A 7,835-nucleotide genomic window follows, 5' to 3' on the forward strand; every position below is an offset into this window, starting at 1 on the left:
TTCATCTGTAACATATTTTTTTGCAGTCTCATTTTTTTTTTTTTTTTTTTTTTTTAACGAGTGGTATTGTTTTCCTGTTTTACTGGTTGTTTGGCATGACGCTTCCAACACTGGAGTTTATAGGCTCTTGGGTAGAGCTGGGTCTTGGTGCTGAGATGAGGAATTCTGTGAGACCTCACTCCGATGAATATTCCCTGGGGTCTGAGTTTCTCTGTTAGTCCAGTGGTTCAGATTTGGAGCTCCCACCTCAGGAGTGAACCCTAGGCTCACAAATCAAGATCCTGCAAGCCGTGTGGGGTGGCAAAAAAAGAAAAAGGTAAAAAATAAAATTAGACTACGAAACTAACAGATATGTTAGAAAGAATGTAAAGATAAAAATATAGATGAATCAACAACTGGAAGGTACATCAGTACCACAGTAGTAAAAAGGAGGAGGGAAAAGGAAAAAAAATAAAAATGGTGGCAGGGGGAAGGCCTTGGCTGTGAAGAGTTGGGCCTAAGCAAGGGTGAGGTTTGGGTGATGGGCGGGGCCAATGCTCAGGACCCAGTAGGATGGAAAAGGCCCTGGGGGCTGTGGAGGGTGGGGCTTAGGCTCAAGGAACAGAAGGGGCCCAGGCATGCCCCCCACCCTGGGTCTCAGAGGGCAGGGACCCTCACCTCGGAGCCTAGCAGGCTTCCTGGGCTCAAATGGGTGGGGCAAAGCCCTCTCCTCCTCTCCTGCTCCTGCAGTCTTGGGTCTGGGAGGCCCCCTCTCTGCCTCTCCTGATCTCCCCGGCCTCCCTACTATGCCTCCAAGACCAGTGCGGCCAGAGCGGGGTGGGGAAGGGGAGGCCTTGGAGGGCAGGGAACTGGCGTGGGAGTTCAGCAGGCTCCCGTGCCCAAGTGGGAGGGGCAATCACCCTCTGTTCCTCTCCCACTCCTCCCAGAGGGCCCCTCCCGCCTGCCTCTCCTGATCTCCCCGGCCTCAGGGGCCCCGATCTTGTCTGGCCTCCACTTCTCCTCCCCCCTCGGTCCCCCTGCATCCTACTGGTTCACTCTGGGGTTCCTCCCATTTCCTTGGGGGTCAGAGTCTCCCACCAGCGGCCGGCAGGTGCCCTAGTTGTGGGGAGACACTAACTCCACATCTTCCCACACTGCCATCTTAGTTTTATAGTTTTAAGTTCTATATTTGGGTCTGTGATCAATTTGGGGTTAGCTTTTGTGAAGAGTATAAGGTCTACATCTAGATTTTTTTTTTTTCGCCTCTGGATATACACTAGTTCCAACACGATTTGTTGAAAAGACTCTCTACTATATAGCACAGGGAACTCTGCTTAATATTCTATAATAACCTAAATGGGAAAAGAATTTGAAAAAGAACAGATACTTGTATACGTATAACTGAATCACTTTGCTGTACACCTGAAACTAACACAACACTGTTAATCAACTATATTCCAATATAAAATAAAAATTAAAAAAAAGAAAAGAGTCTCTTGCTGCATTCTGTTGCCTTTGCTCCTTTGTCAAACATCAGTTGACTATATTTATGTGAGTCTATTTCTGGGCTGTTTTCTGTTCCATTGATTTGTCTCTTCTTTCCCCAATATCACATAGTCTTAATTATTGTATCAGTATAGTAAATCTTGAAATTGAATTGTGTCAACCCTCTAACTTTGTTCTTTTCCTTCAATATCGTGTTGGTGAGTCTTTTGCTTCTCCATATAAATTTAAAATCAGTTTGTCAATCCACAAATAACTTGCTGGAATTTCGATTGAAATTGCACTGAATCTATGGATCAGTTGGAAAGAAATGACATCTTGACAATATTGAGATTTCCTATCCATGAACAATAAATATTTTTCCATTTATTTAGTTTGATTTTGTTCATCAAAGTTTTGTAGTTTCCCTCATATAGATCTTATACATATTTTGTTCTATTTATACCTAGATATTTATTTGGGGGGGTACTGATGTAAGTGTTATTGTGTTTTTAATTCCAAATTCCACTTGTCCATTGATAGAGTTCGATGCTGGTTTGATTACTGTAGCTTTGCAATATATTTTGAAATCAGGAAGTATGATGCCTCTAGCTTAGTTGTTCTTTCTCAAGATTACTATGGTATTCTGGGTCTTTTGTAGTTCCATATGAAATTTAGGATTGTTTGTTCTATTTCTGTAAAAAATGTCATTGGAATTTTGATAGAGATTGTATCTAATCTGTAGATTGCAGACTATCATGAGAATAGCCATGTTCATTCCAAGGATGCTGTTTCTAGATGAAGAAAAACATCTAATTCTCAAGATGCTCTTGAGATTTGTATAAGAGAAGATAGAGTTTTCTTCCCAGCTTTGAGTCACCATTGATTATCTGGACCTTGAAGCAGCAGTGCATGTGCCCAGAGTCTTACAAAGACAAATACTCTTAAAATCACTTGTTTGTTTGCAGATCAGTTACCTGACCTCTTCTGCCATGCCCTGTATCATAAGAATCTAAGTTTCCCAAGGCCCGCTCCTCTGTGAATTCTAGGAAAATTCAGCCAAGAGGAAGAGGGTGGAAGTGGAGATAAAGCCAGGGTATTTATCCTTCTCTGTCTGCTTCAGCTGGCCCTTCAGTGCCACCTGTATCTCCTCTGTGGCTACAGCTCCCCCTGGACAGCTCTGTCTCCTATGGTCCAAGCTTGCTGAGCAGATCCAATATGGCTCCATCTTTGCTGGGTGGCCCCAACTTCAGGTCTCTGGTAACATTCTATCCTTTGTTCCCCCAGCCTTAAGGATTGTAGTAGCTTCTTGATGGTAATTTTGGGGTGGTCTCATTGTCCCCCCACCCATTCTCAGTTCTTCCATCATCTGTGTATCCAATTACATGTATCATATTTCCTCTGTCTGAAATATCTACAGTGGTTTCTGTTTTCCTGGGAGGACTCCAACTCTTAAAGGCTCTCATAAAAATAATGCCAAATTGAACAGTTTGAACAAGGACACCTAGGTCTCTGGGTGAAACAGAAAGCAGTATAGGAATAACATAAGAGATATAAAATCTACTTCCTCTTTTCACATTATGTTAGTTGTTAAGTATAGGGTTGCCCTGTGACACAACCATATGGAAAACCATTCACATTCTAGTCCATGTAATTGGCAGTCCTTAGAGTTGTGTAGTTCACAACATGGTCATCTGTACCTAACAAACTTCGGTGGGTAGATATTGCCCAAAGCTCATTTTTATTGGTTAGTGACATCTAGTTATTTGTACCACTGGAGTCAACTCTAAGACATAGAAAGAAAGAAAAAACAACAACCCACAGTAGCCTAAATAAAACAGTAATTTTCTCACATATAAAAGTCTGTAGGGATGTAGTTCAGGGCTGGTATAGATGCTCATCTCCACAAAGTCCCTAGCCACCTAGACACTGGATTCCTTCTAGCTCACCAATCTGCCATCTCTCAAGTGTGAACCTCATTCTTATTATCCGTGAGGCATATGCCTTCCAGACAGCAGAATGGAAGAAAGGGCCAAAAAAAGTAGGGGGAGGGGGCACAGGTAGGCAATGGGAAAATGCCAGATATCCCCTAAGGGAGATTTCAAATAGGTACCACATGGTACTTCTACTTAGATACCTTTGGCCAGAACTTTCAGAAGTGAGGGTTGGGTGGACCTAGGTTTTTCCTTCTCTGGTCTCTGCTTATCTTTAAGGGGGAAACAGAGAAACAGTTCCCATAAGTTGATGCTGATGCTCTGGCCTTAAGTCTAGAGTGACTTCTAAGGCCCCCAGAGAAGGAAGAAATAGAGACTAAATCAGAAACCTAGACTCACAGGCTTTGAGTACTAGATTTTGCAGATATGGGACATTAGGTAAAAATCACATAACTAGTTAATGAGAAATGTAGGACTGAAAGCCAGGTCTTCTGATTCCTAGTTCAGTGATCTTTTCATGATATGTCATCTCTTGGGGAAGACTGCTCTTTCTTTTCCCTGTGGCATATTACATAGCTGCAAATTCTTGGCAGTTCCTCTCCTCAGGTGGTGGAGTTTATTTTTCTATTCCTTGAGTCTGGTCTGGCTTTGAGACTTGCATTGATCAAGAGAATATGGCAGAAGTGATGTTGTATGAATTTCAAGCCTAGGCCTCCAGAGATTTTCAGCTTCCACTCTTGCTTTCTTGGAATCCAGTTGCCATTGGAATGAGCCTGAGCTAGCCTCTGGAGGGGCCCCATGAATGAGATGCCCTGCCTAACAATCCCAGCCAACCACCAAACAGGGAGGGAGGCCATCCTGGACTAGGCAGCCCTGAGCTGCCATTTGAAACCAAACATATATAAACGAGTGCAGCTGACTCTCCAACTACCTAATTTGCCAAGCCATAGAATGGAGAGCCAATCCGTTTTTTTTTAAGGCACCAGATTTGGGGGTGGTTTATTATAGAGCAATACTGGTATACTTCCTAACAGGTCAGTCATATTTTTTGTGTTTTTTAAGGGTTTCACAAAGGGAGACCACACAATGTGTTCCATTCTCTTTTTTTCTGTTCTTCCAAATGGGGAAATTATTGTTCACCAATCCTTTATGCAAAACAGAATACTTACTGAACGTTAAACAGGACCAATCCATGCTAAATGTTTTATAACATTAGTATTTTTAAGATAGACTTACTTGAAATAATGCAAAGTATAATTCTCTCAATTTTCACATGATGAGAAAAGTCAAGTTCCTTATCCTTTGTCATGCAGTTAATGCAGTTGGTTTAATAACGGAACTAGACTCAGCAAGGCACGAGCAAAATTGTCTTTATTCTTTCTTACAACTATTCCCACAAAACCTGCTCCAGCAGCTTATTCATCACCACTGGGTGAAATCTTGGGGAAGTCCAGTAGCTTTCCAGTTACTTTAGGTAATAACAGAATCTCCAATCATTTCTGGGTAATAATGAGGGCGGTCTGATCTACCACCAAAACTCTGAATTTTTGTTGCTTTCAAAATTTTTCCCCTTCCCCAGTTTGCACTTTTCTCAGGCTTGACGGCTGCAATAGGAAATGCAGGTCATGGTCAGCATCTCTCCTTCTCCACCGATCTCCTTTCTAACTTGCAATTGCAGTTTTGGTTCCTTCCAGGTTGATGCTTGGGAACGGAGGAGAAGTAAGAGATGGAAAAGGATTCACTTTTAATCTGATTCGGAGCCCTCTAGATGAGGCTGATATCCAAAGTTGTCTCTCTTATGGATTCTGTTGTGGGCTCTTCAGAGTTATTCTCACTAGAAACATCTGCCTCAGGACCTCCAAATGGAATTACGCTTCTCCTGGCTTGCCCTTCATAAATTTGCCTTCATTTTTTCTTCCAGCCTCTTCCTTCTGGGTGGCCTCTCTTCCGGTAGGAAGCCCTGCAGCACGTACATTTCACGTCAGCTCCTGGCCAGCTCCTTTCCATGGGATCCACAGAGCACAGATGGTGTACTGAATGCGCGCATCTGTAGCGGTGCATCTTGTGTCTACGGCAGCGTGCTTTGCTGTGCAGGTACCCAGCCACGCTCTCTTGTCTTTATAATTTTCAGGCATAAGTCATTGGCTACTTCCTGGTATCTCAAGTTCTCCAAATCATTCTCTTGAACCTCCTTATTAGGCTCAAAGTGAGTGGTAAACATGATTCATGGTGAGGTGAGGGAAAGGAAAACCCACACTCTCCCCAAACTCTTTTTAAAGAAGACATTCTCCAGTGTCCTCAGCCTCTCAGCAAATTCTTAGCCTTGTCTGATATTCCATCGAGATCTGAGACAAACTAAAAGTAGAAAAACCAGGTTCAGAATCATTTATTCTTTACTGCACAGATGAACTGATACTATTGTATTGCTTTTGGAAACTCTGAAACAATATAAACAAACACATGCAAGTGATGATAGCTATCATTTGTTCTTGGCCTACAATTTGCAAGGCAGTGTACAAAACACGGCTTCCTTTACTAAGTCCTTATGCTAATCTGTCATAGAAGGTATGATGATTTTGTTTTATAGAAATTAGCAGTACGGGTTCATTAAGAGATTTTCCCCAACATCACATGACTGTATTTGGTAGAACCCAGATTCAAATTAACTCCAGCCTGTCTAGAGCTAAAATGTCTGCTTTATGCTAGATCACATCATTTCTATTGGAAAATATACTGAATATATTTACTGAGGCTATCAGATGAAGAATGGTAGAACCACGACTGAAAAAGGTGGGTGGAGGAGGTTGAACCACAGGAAAGATGTGGCCCATTGAGATGTCAACCCCACTAATTGCCCTGCTGCTGGGAAGGAAAAAGGGAGAGAAGACCAAAACACTCTGTCTTAATAGTTCCAGGAAAAGGTAGACCTTTGAAAATAAAGGATACAGAAAATTACAATCCAGGAAACGATATTTCTGAGATGATGCTCTATGTGTGTGTATGTGCATGTGTTTAAATAGAAGTAAGCGAATGAATTGAATTTTAGGGGGGAAAAAAGGAAAAGAAAGAGTAAATGGAATAGCATCCCAGGTGGAGATATGACTGTGATTCTCAATTCCAATGCAGAGTAAACTTCCCCTGTTGGGTGACAATACAATTAATCAACAGCTAATGAATGATATGGGTAGCAGATGCTCTAACTTAAGAATCAGGGCATCAGGAAAAAAGATGTGGTATATATGTACACAATTGGGTATTGCTCAGCCATAAAAAAAGAATGAAATCTTGCCATTTGTGACAATATGGATGGACCTACAGCGTATTATGCTGAGTGAAATAAATTCGATAGAGAAAGACAAATACTGTATGATGTCACCTATATGTGGGATCTAAAAAAAACACAAATGAACAAACATTATGAAACTGAAACAGAGTTATAGATACAGAGAATAAACAGGTGGTTGCCTGAGGGGAGGGGGATGGGAGGAGGAAAAAGATAGGTGAGGGAGATTAAAACGTACAAACTTCCAGTTGCAAAATAAATGAGTCATGCATATGAAATGTACAGTGTGGGGATATAGTCAATAACTATGTAATGTCTTTGCACAGTGACAGATGGGAACTACACTTATCGTTGTGATCATTTTGAAATGTATAGAAATATTGAATCACTATGTTGTAGAACAGGAACTAACATAGTGTTGTAGGTCAATTATGCTTCAAAAACAAAGTCATTTAAAAAGAGATTGCAGGAGGAGCTTCAAGATGGCAGAGATCACCTTCCTCCCCACAGATACATCAGAAATACATCTACATGTGGAACAGCTCCTACAGAACACCTACTGAACGCTGGCAGAAGACCTCAGACCTCCCAAAGGGCAAGAAACTCCCCACATACCTGGGTAGGGCAAAAGAAAAAAGAATAAACAGAGACAAAAGAATAGAGACGGGACCTGCACCAGTGGGAGGGAGCTGTGAAGGAGGAAAGGTTTCCACACACTAGAAGCCCCTTTGCAGGCAGAGATGGGGGGTGGTGGAGGGGGAAGCTTTGGAGCCACGGAGGAGAGCACAGCCACAGGGGTGCGGAGGGCAAAGCGGAGACATTCCCGCACAGAGGATCGGTGCCGACCAGCACTCACCAGCCTGAGAGGCTTGTCTGCTCACCCGCCGGGGCAGGCAGGGCTGGGAGCTGAGGCTTGGGCTTCGGTCTTAATCTTAAATGTAAATGGATTAAATGCTCCAATCAAAAGACATAGACTGGCTGAATAGATACAAAAACAAGACCCATATATATGCTATCTACAAGAGATCTACTTCAGACCTAGGGACACATACAGACTGAAAGTGAGGGGAAGGAAAAAGAAATTGCATGCAAATGGAAACCAAAAGAAAGCTGGAGTAGCAATTCTCATCAGACAAAAAAGACTTTAAAATAAAAAC

Source organism: Orcinus orca, chromosome 9, assembly GCF_937001465.1.
Source record: "Orcinus orca chromosome 9, mOrcOrc1.1, whole genome shotgun sequence".
Taxonomy (NCBI): Eukaryota; Metazoa; Chordata; class Mammalia; order Artiodactyla; family Delphinidae; genus Orcinus; species Orcinus orca.